This window comes from Castor canadensis, chromosome 10 (assembly GCF_047511655.1).
Source record: "Castor canadensis chromosome 10, mCasCan1.hap1v2, whole genome shotgun sequence".
In the NCBI taxonomy this organism is placed as follows: Eukaryota; Metazoa; Chordata; class Mammalia; order Rodentia; family Castoridae; genus Castor; species Castor canadensis.
Genome location: NC_133395.1, coordinates 122112599 through 122129196, shown reverse-complemented (window position 1 = coordinate 122129196; position 16598 = coordinate 122112599). Strand labels below are relative to the sequence as shown.

Genomic DNA, 16598 nt, shown 5'->3' with positions numbered 1-16598 from the left:
TATTGCCATTGTTCTCAGTCCTTTCTCACCTTCCAGATTTGCAGGATGGTCTTGACCTTCTGTCTGTCACCTCAACAGATAAAGCCAGCATGTGTCAGGGAATGAGACTTACTATGAGAGTTGAACCTGAGTGTTGAACCTGAGTTTGTCGATTTTGGCCAGTTAATTCTTTGTTGTAGAGAATCTTCCTGTGCAATGTAGGGTTGAAAGGTGCTTAGCATCACTGTCCTCTACTCACTAGATGCAACAGCAGCCCCTCCCACCTCCCTAGTCACAAATACAAGTACTTCACCTATCACACCCATTAGGACGCTACTGTTCAAAAAAGCAAACAATCAGAAAACAAAATAACAAATGTTGGTGAAGATGTGGAGAAGTTGGAATATTATGCACTGTTGGTGGGAACATAAAATGATGCAGGGCTGAGAAAAATGGATAGTAGTTTCTCAAAAAATTAAAAATAGGATTACAATATCCAGCAATTCTCCTGGGTATACACCAAAAGAACTGAAAGCAAAGTCTCACAGAGATATTTATCAACCATGTTAACAGCGGCATTATTTACAATAGCCACAAGGTGGAAGCTACTAATGGATGGATGGATGACCAAGATGTGGTATGCACATACAGTGGAATAATGTCCAGCCTACAAAAGGAAGGAACTTGTGCCATGCTGCAAAACGGATGAACTTGAGAACAATAAGGTAAGTGAGATAAGTCCGCCACCAAAAGACAAAGACTGTATGATTCCACTTAAATGAGGCATCTAGAGTCAAGTCATAGAGTTCAAAAGTAGAAGGGTGGTTATCACAGGCTGAAGGAGAGAGAATTGGAGATTTACTGTTTAATGAACATAGAGTTTCCATTTTTCAAGATAAAAAAGAATTTGCTACTGAACTGTATGCTTTAAAATAGTTAAGATGGTAAATTTTTACATTTTTATTTTACCGCAATTTAAAAAAATGTCTCCACACATTACCAGATGTCCCCTGAGGGCAAAGATGCCTGGGGTTGAGAGCCACTGGCTTAAATGCAGCCTTTCTCAGCATCCTGGCTTCTTGGGGATTTTTTTTTTTTTTTGACAGTACTGGGGTTCCAATTCTGGGCTTCACACTTGTTAGGTAGGTGTTCTACCACTTGAGTCATACCTCCAGCACTTTTTGCTCTGTTATTTTGGAAATAGTCTCTCACTTTTTGCCCAGGTTGGCCTGAACTGAGATCCTCCTATTTTAAGCTTCTTAACGTAGCTGGGATGATAGGCACACAATGGCATGCCCAGCTTTTTTTTCTGTTGTTGGGGTCTCTTCAACTTTTTTTTGGGGGGGGGCTCCTGGTACCCAGCTCCCTTGGGGATTCTTAAAACTGATTCCTGTTCAGGCCACACAGTAAACTCTCAGTTCTTAGCAGGAACTGAAACCAAGTGACCCCAAAACATTTTTATTTGCTTGTAAGCAAATATTGAGTGATTTGTCTGCAGAGTTAAATCCATAACTGTTCCTGTTAGGACAGTTTTAACATTTTCTGTGAGCCAGGACCAGGGCAGCACATAAGTCTATTTTCTCATGTCTGATTCACGTTTAGAGTTGCTGGATGTTGCAATATCATTCATTTATTCAGTCCACATACATTTATTAAGGGCTTACTCTATGCCAGACACTGCTCTAGGTGCTTAGAATATAGCAATATGTAAAACAAACAAAAACCCTACCTTAAAGGAATTTACAAACTTAACTTTCAACTAGGCAAGGAATCTGGAAGAGCAAATAGTCTCCCCCTCCTAACCATGAGGACTTGGGAGACACAGGTGAGAGTTATTTCATTCTAAGGCTTTCCAGGTGCCTTGGGATAAAGACGTGTTCAAAATGACCATTCATAGGCCCTGCCTGCAGTATGCATGGCCTTCTGGCAGCTGTGGGCTGGACTGTATTGCCTCCTCTTCAGCCAAAATGAAGGGAGTCAAGAGAGGCACCTAGTCAGCAATATATATAACATGGTAACCCAGACTCTTCATATTCCCGCTTTCAAGAATGTAAACTTAAGAAATTGTGACAGAACAGGGCAGAGGGAGCTGAAGTTGAGAGGATGTGTAGGGAGAAGCCAGGAGCTGGAGTGTGGCCTAGGAGTGTCATAGTGACAAAGATAAGACAGAAGCTTAGACCAAGAGCAGGTCTAAGAACAAAGACGGGCTGAGCCCAGATGCATCAGAATTGACCAGAGGAGCTGACCCCAGAGCTCCCGCTCCTCCAAACAGAATCTAGTTCTTTCCATGGAGGTGTTCTTCTAGGATGACCATTTGATTTGGGTCTTCCTCATTGCAATTCTCTGTTGTTAGAGCGCACATCCACATAGTGTCTTCCTCAGGCTCGGGTATACCTGACAATCCTACTTAAAACATGGAAAATTCTGAGTGCCAGCTATGCACCTTTCCTTTTGCCTCCATGCCCCTTTAACACTTTGAATCCTGTCTCAGCCACTTGCTGGTTTTTATGTGGGGGAATGTCTGTGTGCCCTCTGAGACTTGTCTTTTAATCTATCAAATGGAAGAGTTTTCATGGGTATTGTGTGTTTACAAGAATAATAGATGTCAACCTGTTAGCACTGTGCCTGCTACACCAAGAGCTCAAAACTCATCAACTGTTGCTGCTATTACTATTATTATTCCTCTTCTTCTCAAAAGAAAGGATGGCAGGAACTACATACTTGCTATCTGGTCTAACATTACTCTTTATCTTTTCTCTTCATGTAAGCATAAATAGGATTTAGAGACATCCAAAGAAGACTTGAATATTCACAATGTGTAAAAAAATGCTTACAGAGCTTATTTAAGAACCCCTGATCCTTTCCACAGTGGTCTGGCTCAGTGGAACTGGGGTTGAAGTCCAGAATCTACTCTGTTATCAAGACACTTCGTGTCATTCTGCTCTACCTGGTGTAATGTCAAGAAATTCTACCTTAGTAGTTTTTTTCTTCCAAGTCTCTGGGAAAAATAAAACAAGCAACAATAAATGTATCTCCAGTCACATGTGCTTCGATGAATCTGGTAGCAAACCCATTGGTTTGGATGGAGAGGTTTGATCCACGTGTTTATAACCCAAATTTGGAGGATTTGGGATGTATTCACTTTTGTCTGATGAAGTGATAATCTTCAAAAAGTTAAATTTACCTTACTAATTTTTCCTGATAGGCATATAGCACTACTGCATTAAAGAAAGTGAGCTTATTGTGAAATACAGTCTAGCAATTGTGTTTAGATTTTAGCATTCTCCTCACGGCTCAAAGTCAAAGTCTTTTCGTGGTCAAAATTACCTACATAGAGTATTTAAAATTTCACATCTCTGGCCCTATTCCTAGAGGATCTGATTCAGCAGGGCCTGAGAAACTGCATTTTTCTTACTCATTCAGCAAGACTACCTTTTGGGGGAAAGTGTCCATGCCTCTCACCATGGGAAATCCTTTATCTTCTGGAGCCCTTGTGCCCAGCTTGTGTTTTGCTTCTGGTGGAAGGGTCTGCTTCTCAAATCTTCACTACTGCCTGTGTAAGGTGGACACTGCTCTACTTTTGCCCTAAAGTGAGAAACATTGGCCCCTTTAGAAAACCCACCCCAGCATGACTGCTAAATTCAGCAGACTTTGTCTGAGAGAGAAGTCCATACTTTAACCCAAAAAGGATAGCTTATCAGGAAATGTAGCAGATACATAATTGAAGGCAAACACAGGCTAAAGTTTAGGGGGAAATGACAAAAACATACCCACCCTGTGAGAGATGACATGATGTAAGAACTTTCTCAGTGAAATACCAGTAGATACTTTTCCCCAAGTTGGTCAATTCTGGAGATATAAACAGATGGTTGATAGACAGCTTTGTCCCCTTAACACATGTTAACAAACAGAGGGACCAAAAGAAAAAGTAAACTCAATATCCTCAGGAATTTGGACCATAAAGGACAACCATCTAAGGTTAGATTCTTTGGATTTTAAGTAATCAAAGCTTATTTCACACAAACTTGTGCAAAAATAAATAAATAAGGGGTGGGTAGCTACAGTTTATTTGCAAGATATTCCATGTCTCACAAGAACCCAATGCAAGCAGCTTTGTGTCAGCCTGGAATGGGGAAGCCACTAAGATTTCAGAAGGTTTCTACCCCAAGTTTTAAAATTCTACTTGTCTTCCATTGTCTACTTAATCATCTCCCTTTTAATGTGCCTTTGTGGCTTTGGGGAGCTCATGGTGGGAGGCAGGGTATATGGCTCTCCCTAGCTCCTGAGTTGCCTCTTATTCTTACAAGATACTCTGATGGATTTACTTTGGATCAGGTCTTACCAGACACTGGAGGACCAGGGTGGAGGCCCAGGTGCTAGCATGCTGGCAGAGGGCTAGTTCTTATGGGCAAGGGAACAATTTCCAATTAGAGAAAGCTTTGGGCTAAGCAGACATCCCCAAATGTTTCTGCTAAAGGAGCTATTCTAGGAACAACCAGGGGAACGAAAAGGGATTATCTACTAGATATATTTCTAAACAGTGTTTGCACTCCATCTATTGAATTCAACCTATGATCCCACAGGAAAGTTTCTACAATCTACCAAATCCTAGGGTTCCAACTGGCCCAGACTCAGCTAAGTATTGCATTCAAAGGAACACAATGCAACAACCAAAAATATTATAAATTCATACCCACTATTTCAAGTCTGTGCTGTCTCTCAAGAAAACACCAAAGGAACAGGTGAATTCCTAATACATAGCAAATGTCTTAGAAAGTCTCTTTCCCCACTGCTGTTCTTGTCACTGTTCTGCAACTTTCCCCTCAAATTCTCTCTTCCCCCCTCCCCAGTCCCAACTTATACCCCCAACTTACCCAGTGCACAGGTTTTTTTCTGTCATACTTCCTGTTCCCTTGCCTATTCTTTATCATGTAATAAAACTGTACACTCTGTCTGGTTTCATTTTTTTTTTGCCTCTGCTTAGCTCAATACCTGGGACAGTATTATTTCTGATACTAGATGAGTTTTTCTTTTCCTCTCCCAAAATTCAGGGACCATGAAGGATTTTTGTCCTTTGCTTTGTAACTTGTGTGAATTCCATCCAGGTAGCAGGTAAAATGGTGGCTGCGGGAAAGTTATGTTTGTGATCATGGTCAAGGTCTAAAACCCACTGGCCACTCTTTGTGGTAGGCAGGGTCTCTGGTCTGGCACTTTCTTTGTTCTTTGTCAACTCCTCACAAAAACCATAACTACTGGAAAGCATTGCATGATGTGCACACAACAAATAAATGCCATGAAAATCCACCTGAAATGATCTTTCAGTTTTTCTTCATGGACTCTCCTGGCATCTAGCTCTTTGTAGCACTTCATGTTCCAACCACTTAAAACATTCACATTCCAACACTCTGCCTTCTGCTAGTACTCTACTTGGCTGACTAATCCTTAGATATACTTCCTCTAAGATGAAGTCAGGTCCCAGCAAGTTGAAAACAGGTATCTCTGGGCTCCCATGGAACTGTGCCTCTCTCCTATTAGTACCTTGCCATTGTGGGTCTCCTTTTCTCCCTTTCATAGGGATGCTAGCTGTCCTTTAGCACTGTTGGCTCTGCAGCCTAAAACATTGTAGGTGCTCAAAAAATATTTTGAAGGAATGTCGTAAGATTTCTAAACTTCCTGGTTCAGTTAAATTCAAAGGAGGAAGAGGAAGTATGAATTTAGTGTTTCACACATGTGAGCATTTGGGTCCCCACCTGAACTCTTAAAGGAGCCCTAGTCCAAGGGTTTCTAAAGAAAGTGCTTTTTCTCCCCACTGTATAATAAGCTGCTACAGGCAGAATTTCACTCAGCTCTCCCTACAGTGGCTGTGTCTGAGATCAGGTTTGCATTGCTGAATTTCCTTTTTTTTTTTTAATAGATTCTATCAAGGCAATGGTGTTTTCCAATTTAAAGGAGTAATAGTGCCCTTGGACTCCATAATGAAGCTACCAGTATTTCAAGTGCTATCAACTACAAATACAGAAAGCAGAGTCAAGAGTTCATGCCACTGAATTATAATCAGATGATTTATAACATAATGAAAGAACCATCACTAGGAAGTGAGGATTTAAGAAAAATTGAATCCATATGGATTGGGAAAATGCTGCAGAAGAATAAGCTTATATTAGCAAATGGAAAACATTATCATATTTCAGCATACTTCTTTTCATAGGTCTAGTGCTAATTACAGTGCCATTGTTTATTGGAAAATGTGCCTAACCAAGCAAGGAGAAAATCAGGGCACACTTAGTGGGTAATAGGAATCTGCACTGAATTAGAAATAAGTTGGATGTTACAACGCTTAATTTAATAGAAGCTCCAATAGCAGAAATAAAGAAAAAAAAAAACACAAAGAAGTGATGTTTTCTAACCAGTACCAAAAAGTGATTCTAGCAAAAGCAAATGTTATTCTGACATTTCAGATACAATCAGCTGAATATTAACTGTGAATAGGAATCCAATGGACAAAGCTTTGTAAAAGCAAATATTCAAAAATTAACTAATGCCACAGTCAACAAAGTTTTTACACATATTAAAACCAAATCATTTGAGAGGCAGAGATAGGAGGCTCCTGGTAAAAAGTTAGCAAGATCCTCTTTCAAAAAACCAAGCTAGGCACGGTGGTGCATGCGTGTAAATCCCAGCTACTTGAGAGGCAGAGGTAGGATGATCACGCTGCATGACCAGCCAAAGGAAAAGAGCAAGACCCACCTGAAAAACAAGCAAAAAGGACGAATGGTATGGCGAAAGTGGTAGAACATTTGCCTAGCAAGTGCAAGGAACAATACTACCAAAAATAACTTTTTAACCTTAATCTATAATCTAGAGTTTATCTCTTTTACCAAACTGGAAAAGTAGATCTTATCACCCAAAAGTAAGCACTGTATGCCTGACTTATGGAGAAATCAGAGAACTGTGAGCATGTACTCTGACCTATAAAGAAGAGAAACTGACTATATTCCTTTCATTTCAAAAATTGTCCCAGATAAAAAGCCCAGAAAAGAATTTGGCCCATTTAGTTACAAAATCTATTCTGTAAATCTCATCTATCAACTGTTTCAAGGTTGTTTCTCAATTCTGGTGATTGGGGAAATTTTGAGTAAGGAATAGGTGTGGCTGAGATGTTTACTGCTCCCCGAATGTCTATGTATCCTCTCAAGTTTCCAACCCCCTTGCAGCTCTGTGGGATCTTGTGACTATCAGAGTCAGGCAGTGGGCAGCCTCTGGGCATTTACCTCCATTTCTCATCCCAAGCCATGGTGACCTGGATACCAGTGTTGCAATACCAAATCGTTGCTAGAGACAATCCTTGAGTCACTGGGTGGCAGAAATCATCCATATAAGCTTTTCTTAATCAAGAAGTACACCTTCTTTGGGTTAAACTGAAGAGATTCAGAGTTAATATTTTTAGTACAGCCTATTGTAACTTATACATAAAAACCAATCTCAATTGACTGTCAAGGTTCTTTCTAAACTGGAGGGTCTAGTCAGGTGTATCATCTGATGACCACAGAAAGTTCTGAAGGTTAATGGGTTCAGTGGATTGGATGTAGGCCTTTTGTTAGTTGGTTTGGGTGGTTGCTTTTTTGGTTTGTTTAAATGATTAATTAACTAAAGCCTGTATCTATGATATTGGCCTTGGAGGACGATGGCCCTGGAGAACTACAAAGAACAAGCAGGTGCTTACCTATATTGCTCACCTGTAAGTGCTCAATAAACATTTGCCAAATCAAAGGAGTAAAAGAACTAACTAAATAATTAGAATGACCCAGGCAAAAATGACACAGATTGGAGTCCTTAGATATCTAAGTGCTTCCCTTGAAGGATGGAGGGACTTTCCCACTTCACACAATAGCAGAGGCAGTGGAAGAAAATCACTGTGTTGAATTCATGCTCGTTCCTCAGATAATTATTGAGCACCCACTGTGGGCATTATTCGAAGGCTGGAGAAAAAAACCAATAAGTCAGACAATTTTCCTGTCATACTGGAGCTCTGCTTTGCTTTTCAAATGCATATTTTTTAAGCCAGAATTTGGTCTATAAGCAAATTTTCCAGTTATCTAGTTATTTGAGTTAGGTGGCATAAAAATTAGACAGAAGGTTCAAAGACACCAGCATTGTGTCTACTCAACAAACCCAGCTTGACTGGAGTTTTTGATTACTAACCTGGCTGGCTGGCTTTCCCCTTCTGCTTCTCCCCAGAGATTCCCACCTCCCTAGGTCTTTGAACGAGCACAGGTCTCCTAGTCTGCATCCTTGCCCATGCTCATTCTGAAGAAAAGCTGCTTCCTTTGTCAGCTTCTGTTGATCAATTTCTGGATCAGTTTCCTGCTGTTGCTGTTACCAAGGGTTTGGAGATGACCCTGTGGTAAACATCCCCCACCAGGAGGTCAGAATGATGAGCGTTTTCAAGGAGGTTGTGGCATCTCCAGAGAAATGCTCCCAGTCATTATAACTAACCAAATTTGGCACTGAACAGGCCAAAGGATTCAAAAAAAGAGCCTGCCTCCTCTCTGGGCTGCTCCTCAGAGGACTGCCTGCGACACAGAGCAGTGTTCAAGGGAGCAGCACTGCAAAGGGCAGCCACACAGTTGCACAGCTGCTCATTCCTTCCCCTCCCCATCCCGCCAGTGCTTTCCTGCTCACTCCCCCGGCCAGAGTCACCAAACAGCTGTGAATACAAGCTGACCACCCTATAGCAGCTGGGTTGGAGAGAGACTTCCAGCAGCCAGTTCTGTCTTTCTTCTACCTGCAGTCTCCAGTGCTCAGCCAGTGTTTAGAATAGACCCAGTCTTGCCATGGGACATGTGCCCTCCAGAACCAAGTGTCTCCTGATCAGGGCAGGCCTCTTTGTTCTGCAGATTAATGCCACAAAAACAGTCCTATAACTGAATGCATTTTAAAAGATGTTCCAACCTTGGGTGCTAACAGCTGCAAGTAAAATCCCTAGAGTGGGCAATGAATTGTCCACCAAAGGACAAGTTACAGAGGGAGGATGGAAAAAAATGGACCCCGCAGAGCAAGAAAGTGAGACTTTCCAGATTATTCTCTGCACCTATCCTGGGGCCTCATCTACTCCTTCCTGTCCCCTCTCCTACTAGGAACACATGCCTGTGACCCGTGATGGCTGTTGGAGTCTCCTTGCAATGGCCTCAGCCATCTCTTTTAATAACAAGGTATAATAACATGGAAAACCACATCCAAATGTTGACAGTACACTAAGAGAAGGAGCCTTCATATTTCTTCACCAAGGCAAGAGAGTGCCCTCCTCCTACAATTCCACCTTCCTCAGGCAGAACCCTGTGAATTTGGATTTCAGGGAAGAATATAAGTCAGCTAGACCTCCAGGAGGAGGGGAAGGACATACAGGCCACTCCAGTACCAGGTATTTATTGGGTCTCCAAGTTTGAAATCAGGACAGGTCAGATCTGCATCCTCGATGGGTCTTTGTCCACACTGATGATTAGCAGCAGGAGAAAAGCCCATCTCAAGATTGGGCCAAGAGTATTCTTTAGTTGGACTTGGGTCACATGACAAGGGGAGAGGACATACAGGAGGTATGGGGATAGGTAGTAAACCCAAAACATGAAGCGTTTGATGTCCCCACTCCAGAGGAACTAATACAGAAACCTTAAAGCGACAGAGGTTAACATGAGAAGGGGATCAGGAACCAGTGTAAAGATCAGTTAGAGATGAATCAACCTGGGTTGTAACACATTTGTACATGGAAGCAATGCTAGGAATCTCTCTGTATAGCTGTCCTTAACTCAACTAACAAAAACACTTTGTCTTTCTTGTTATGCTTATGTCTTCTCTTCAACAAAATTAGAGATAAGGGCAGAACGGGGGGGGGGGGGGGGGGGCGGAGAAATGACCCAAACAATGTATGCACATGTAAATAATGAATAATAATAATAAAAAAAGAATATTCTTTAATGTTCTCCAGTGGTTGTAGTAATGAGCAGACTTCTAAGCAGGAGGTTCTGTTAATTTTTCTACAGATCATGTTCAACGAAGTGAAATTAAGAGAATCATCGATCCTTCGTTCTTGCTGACCAATTCTACTTTATGATTTCTATTGGCTAGTTGATGCTTCTTTGAGAAAGAGGAAGCACCATGAGAAAGAAACATTGCTTGTAAACAGACCTTCTGTCCCTTTCGTCCATCTTCTGCTGTCACAGGGATGGTGGCTCGGCAGTTAAGTAGACAAGGATAACACCTGTGGGCTAGAGGCTGTGCATTCAGCAGCATCTGGATACTAAACCCATAATTTGACCGAGAGCCTGCCCCAGTGTGCAGCAAACAATGCTACAACATGCCTGCTTGCATGTGCGCACACACACACTCTGTAGATTTGTAAGAATCACTTTTTTCCAAGAATTGTATGTATCTAACTAAGCGGTTAGGTTTAGTGTATTACAATAAATCCACCAAAAATTTTTGGTATAAGGGCTTTTTATATGCAAGTTTTATTTTAAAAAATTCAACATAATCCACTACTTCTTAGCTATAGCTAGAATGAGGCAATTGTACCTGAAAGAATGTTTGGGAAGAAAAGCTGAAAGACTGGTGAGAAGAGGTAGGTATGGTGAATTTTTTGAAGATGGTTAATGGAAGATCAACCAGGAACCATCCAGAAGATAGAGTATTTTATTGCTATTCACTTGGAGGCTAGTTTCAGGAGCTGTGGCCTTCTGGGGACATGGGATCAACTTTCAATGGAGATATGCCACAGATTGGGACTATTGATATGTTCCATCTTGGTTCCACCCCTTCCCAGCTGGGTACCTTGAACACCTCTCTCTCGGGGACCCAGATAAATGTAGATACAGCACCTGTGAGGCAAAGAGAAGCTCTCACTTACTAAGAGATGAGTGGAAGCAAGTGAAACCCAAACAGGCTGATCCAAGAGAAACAAATGTGTCAGCTTGGTTGACCCTGGTTATTTCTCTTTCTTCTCCCCATTCCTTTACTTCTAAGTGGTATGCATCACCCATCTTCTAAGCCTGGGGCTGACTCAGCTGAGAGCAGTGTAGGAGATGTAGACATGAGAAAGAAGACCTTTTCTGCCCAGATAGTAGAATTGCAGACAGTATAAGCCTCCATTTGTCTTCCACTGAGACGCCATATTGTTTCCTCTCACTAACTTCCAACAGGGACTATGTAGGAAAGGTCTGGGACCAAATCCTCAAGCCTTTGGATCTGTTCTATGTGACACCCTATCTGTGAGCCCCAGGCAAATTCAAAAAGTCAGCCATTGCTGGAGGCCAGTCCATATTTATACCACTTCCAGATGGCACCCTTTGATTGATGCTTGGCAAATGCATGAGTAAGTTTGCTTTCCTTAAAAAAAAAAAAGAAAGAAAGAAAGAAAAGAAGCTATATTTGTTCCCAACACTGTAGTGTATGATGCCTCAAATATCTTTTCATTTTTATACTTGTCACAAGATTAGCATGACTATGGGGAAATATCTTCCAGGTCACGGGGTTAGACCACATGCCTGAAGTTGAGGCTGGTTTGGGGCTTCTCCTGAAGGGAATGGACAGTCGCATTGCCAAATGATGTTCACTTGGACATAAGTCATGCCTAGGGGAAGGACAAACTTCTCTCATGTCAAGCTGGAGGTGAGCAAGGCCAAGAGCTGTGAAGTGGTCCCAAGAGTGAGATAGGCCATATCAAGGATGTGATCCTGAATGACCCATGAAGACTCCTTTTAAATAAACGTGAATGGTGCCACTTGAAATTGTACAGCAAGGTGGCCCTCTGCCACAGAGACAAGGAACCTGAAACATGTTTGGGCTATGCAACTATGCTTATGTGACATGATAGAGATAAGACCTTGTTCCTGCCTCATGCTGCCATCAGTCTAGGGGAAGACAGACAGCAGGATATGAGATTAGCACATAAGTAAGCCATGCTTTGGGGCAAAGGTGGCACATTTTCAGGACAGTCAGTGTTGGAGGTAGTAGTTGTGTCCTTCAGCTCCATGAGGAATGTGGAGGGGGGTTATGTCCTCTATTCAAGCAGGCATTCGATATGTTTAACTACTGTGCTTCTTAGGCAAATGGGGTGGAAGAAGAAGAGGGGCTCATTTGAGTAGACATGGACAAGTTGTCTTGGTACTGTCTGTGTGGGGTGATAATGTTTGTACGCCAAGCTGGTGAGTAGACATCTTGGTGGCATGTGATTCTGTGAACATGTTTCCTATAGAGTGGAAAAAAAGTGATCAAATGGTTGTGGATTTTGTTTGCTTATCTATAAAAGATGTGGATTCATTTTGTGAAGATGCTGCATTCCAGCATGTCTGATGTTGTAGCTGGGTCCTCCCCCAAAAAAGATATGTCCCAAGTCTTAACCCCACAGAACATGTGAATATGACTAGGGTCTTTGCAGATATAATTAAAGATCTCTAAATGAGTTCATCCTGAAATTTAAGGCAGATTGTAAAGCCAATTATCAGTGTTATGAGAAAAAGGAGAGACAGACACAAAAAACACAGAGAGAAAAGCTATGTGAAGAACTCAGTAGACATTTGAGATATGGAACCCAAGCCAAGAATGCCAGAAGCTACTGGTAGCTGGAAGAGTCAAGGAAAGGTTGTATTCTAGAGCCACCAAAACTGTGAGGGAAGAAATTTCTGTTGTTTAGAACCATCCAGTTTGAGGTAATCTGTGATGACAGTCCTAGGAAATTAGCATAAGCATCCTCAGTGTTTGCTGGTAGGAAAGTGATTCTTGATTCCTGATTTCATTCTGCTCCAATAGCAGAGCCAGCAAAGCTGGTTGAGAGCATGTGGCTATTTCAGACCTACATGTTCTCAGACCTACATGTGCCTTAGAATCACCGAGGGGCTCATTAGCTGGATTGCTGAGCCCACCCCCAGAGTTTTGATTTGGGAAGTCTGGGGCAGAGCCCAAGAATCAGAATTTCTGACAAGTTCCCAGTTGCTGATGCTACCAGTTTGGGACCAACTGAGTTAAAAATATGCACTCTCCCTAGGGAAAATGAGTGTTTTTAATTTTAGAAACTAGTAGAAATTCTGGGGAAATAATTCTACCTGGAATAAGTAGTTAATGAAAAGAATAAAAACCTTTTATTTGCTATAGTTTACAAGGGTCAAAATTACAAATCAAACAAAACAACCAGAAACTCCTCTCCTCCTCCTTTTCTCTCTCTCTCTCTCTCTCTCTCTCTCTCTCTCTCTCGTTCTCACACACACACACAATTATCCTTCCATCTCCCTGTTTCCCTCCCCTCCCTCCATCTCTCTGTCTCTCTGTCTCTGTGTGTGTGCGTGTGTGTGTCTCTGTGTGTGTGTGTGCGTGTGTGTGTGTCTCTGTGCGTGTGTGTGTGTGCGTGTCTCTGTGTGTGTGTGTCTCTGTGCATGTGTGTGCGTGTCTCTGTGCGTGTGTGTGCGTGTGTGTGTCTCTGTGTGTGTGTGTGTCTCTGTGTGTGTGTGTGTGTGTGTGTGTGCGTGTCTCTGTGTGTGTGTGTGTGTGTGTGTGTGTGTGTGTATGTGTATTTGAGACAGAGGTCTCCCTATGAAACCCAGGCTGCCCTTGAACTCTTAATCCTCCTGTCTCAGCCATGCACCACCACACCCCACTCCAGAAACTTCTCTTGTGAGCAGTATTACCTCTCCTCCCGGTTGACCCCTGCCATTTTCCCAAGTGTAAGCATGTGTGTGGATTGAGCTAGAGGTCCAAGGGAAAATGGAAGCTCAGTGCAGCAGTGACAGACATGGTTAGAACTGCAGGGTCACTCCTTACAACACTGGTCCTTTTTAGTACATTTCACGTCTTCTCAGCCCAACTTCTTACTGTGCTTGCTCTTGTGTGGGTGAGTTTCCCACAGTGGCCTTTTTCATGGGGTACAGCCCAGAAATCTTGCCCCTTGGGTCTTGCCCCCAAGCTGCTTGCCTGTCTCTTCCTACCCTAGGTCTTCTCTGACTCCTTGCACTCCGGACCCCAAGGGTAGAATGAAGGTACAGAGTTAGCTTATGGGACTGTTCTGGTTGTTTAAGTTTTATTTTTAAATTCTCATACATTAATAATTGCATTAAGTGGGGCAGGAGGGGGTTGAGAGGGAAGATAGTGGGGGCAATCTAACCGATGTACAATGTAAGTCTATTCAGAATTATCCCAATGAATCCCCCCAGCCTGTACAACAAATATATCCTAATAAAAATATATATGAAAAAAAAAGATGAGGGGATTTCATTGTGATAATTCCTCACATGTGTACAGTGTACCTTGAACGTGTTCACCCCCTCCATTGTATTTCCATTCTCACCCTCTCTTCTCTCGACCCTTTCCAATGTGGGTGGGTTTTATTATGCCGCCTCCATATGTATATATGTGGCATGCTTCAGTCCTCCTCATTCCTCACTATGCTTTCTCCCCCCTCCCTCCAGCCCCCCTGGACGGCCCCCTTATATACCTTCATGTCCCATTATTATTATTATTATTATTATTATTATTATTTTATTTTAGATTCCACAAATGAGCAAGAATGTGTGGTATTTGACTTTTTGAACTTGGCTTATCTTGCTTAGCATGCTGATCAAAGTACACTGGTGGAGTTTTTTTTTTGTTTTATTTTTGGGGGCTATTTTTGTGGTTCTGGAGGTTGAATTCAGGACCTCTCACTCACAATGCTCTACCACAAGAACCACTCCACCAGCATGAGGCTGTTCTTTTTTATTTTTATTTTTAAGGGGAAAGCACGAACACAGTCCCCCACTACCACAAATCATGCAGTCGAGTTTCCCACATTTGGGGAAATCGTAGGGGTCAGCACACCCAGAGTGCAATGGATAAGCCTCACCCTGGGAAAACCACCTTCGTGATCATGGTATCTCCCCTGCCAGGTAAGTATGATGCCATTCTTAACCAGGAACTGAACTGAAGGGTAAATATCTCCCCTTTGCACTGCCAAAGTGAACAGCTCTGGCTTCACTTATATGCCTGTGCAAAATGTCCTGCAGGATTACTTATTGCTGTCAGGGCATCATATTAGGTAACAACTCCTAGGACAATTTAAGTATCCCTCATCTGAAGTGCTTAGGACCAGAATTGTTTTAGATTTAGGTTCTTGGTTCATTGTCGTTGGTGTTTGAAATCTTTGCATCTACAGAATGAGATATCTTCAAAAACGTACTCAAGTTAAACATAAAAATCCTTTAGGTTTCATATTCACCTCATTTGCAAAGCCTTAAGGTAATTTTATGCAATACTTTCACTGTGTCTGTTTTGACTCTGGCTGGCCTGGCTATGTGAGGTCAAGTGCAGAATTTTCAGACATCGGAACCTTTCAGGTTTCAGATTTTCACATTATGGATGCTCCTTCTCTGTTTTGCCACCACATCCCTCATTCTCAATCCCTAGGGTCACTTTCCAAATGGGCCCTCCTGCACTCCAGCCTGTCTCAGGCTCTGCTTTCTAGGGAACAGGCCAGGGCACTTCATGTTCCCATGCTCCTCCTTCCCCATCATTGGGATATAGACACAAGTCCAAAGACTCACAGAGTCATGCAATGTGGCGTGTCTGCAGAAGCGGATGCTGGCACTTGACGGCTTCTATTTAGCACTGACATTAAGAAATGAATTTCTCTTAAGGGATTCGTGGAAGTGGGCAATAGGAGCTGAGATATTCCCATCTGCCCCCCTCCTTAAAGAAAGACTGTGGATTTCCCTGCTTTCAGCAGATTCAGACCCCATGTTGGCTCAATCACATATCAAAAGATGAGGGGCTTATCTGTGCTCACAGTTAGCTATATCCCAAAGGTACATCCTACAGACATCCCTACACACTCAAGGGCTTCTTTATGACAGTGATGCCAAGTCACCTGATGTCCCACACAGGACAAGCAAACACTGTGGCTGTTTTCATCTCTGGAACTTTAATAGCTGTAGATTAAGCTAGTCCCAGTGATTCCCCCCACCACCAAACTGCTCTCTGAATGACTGCCTCGAAATTATGGAGGGAGATTTGTACCTTTTGAAAAAATATTGCAGCAAAGCAGACATAACACAAAGTTTACCATTTACGCACTTTAAGTGTGCAGTTCAGTAGCATTCGTGCATTCACAGTTTTGGAAACCACTTTCTATTTACAACCCCAAACAGAAACTCTGTAACTCTGTGACTCTGAAGTAAAACCCCTTATTCACTCTACCCCCCAGCTCCCGGAAACCTCTATTCCACTTCCTGTTGCCTATTCTGCATTCCCAGTATGAGTGGACTCATGTCCTTTTGTGTCCTTGTGTTTTTCTTAGCATACTGTCTTGAAATCTCACTCAAGTGGCACATATCAGAACATCCTTCCGTTTTGAGGCTGAATATATTTCATTGTATGTATTTACCACATCTTGCTTATCTCTTCATCACTAGATATTTGCGTGGCTTTCACTTTTTTGGGCACTGTGAATAATGCTTCTATGAACATGGCTATTCAAATATATGTTTGAATTCCTGTTTCCAACCCTGTTGAGTATGTACCTAGAATTGCTTCCTAGGTCAGAGGATCATTCTATATACATATTTGAAGAAACAACCCACGGTGTCCACACAGTGGAACCATTT

General features: G+C 42.3%; 1 non-coding gene across 1 annotated transcript; it reads right to left on the bottom strand.

The window, feature by feature from the left end:
- Positions 1 to 14729: 14729 nt before the first annotated feature.
- LOC141413038 (U1 spliceosomal RNA) lies at positions 14730 to 14893 on the bottom strand. Its single transcript, XR_012437876.1, has one exon. It is a non-coding gene; the product is annotated as a U1 spliceosomal RNA (small nuclear RNA).
- Between the last annotated feature and the right edge of the window lie 1705 nt (positions 14894 to 16598).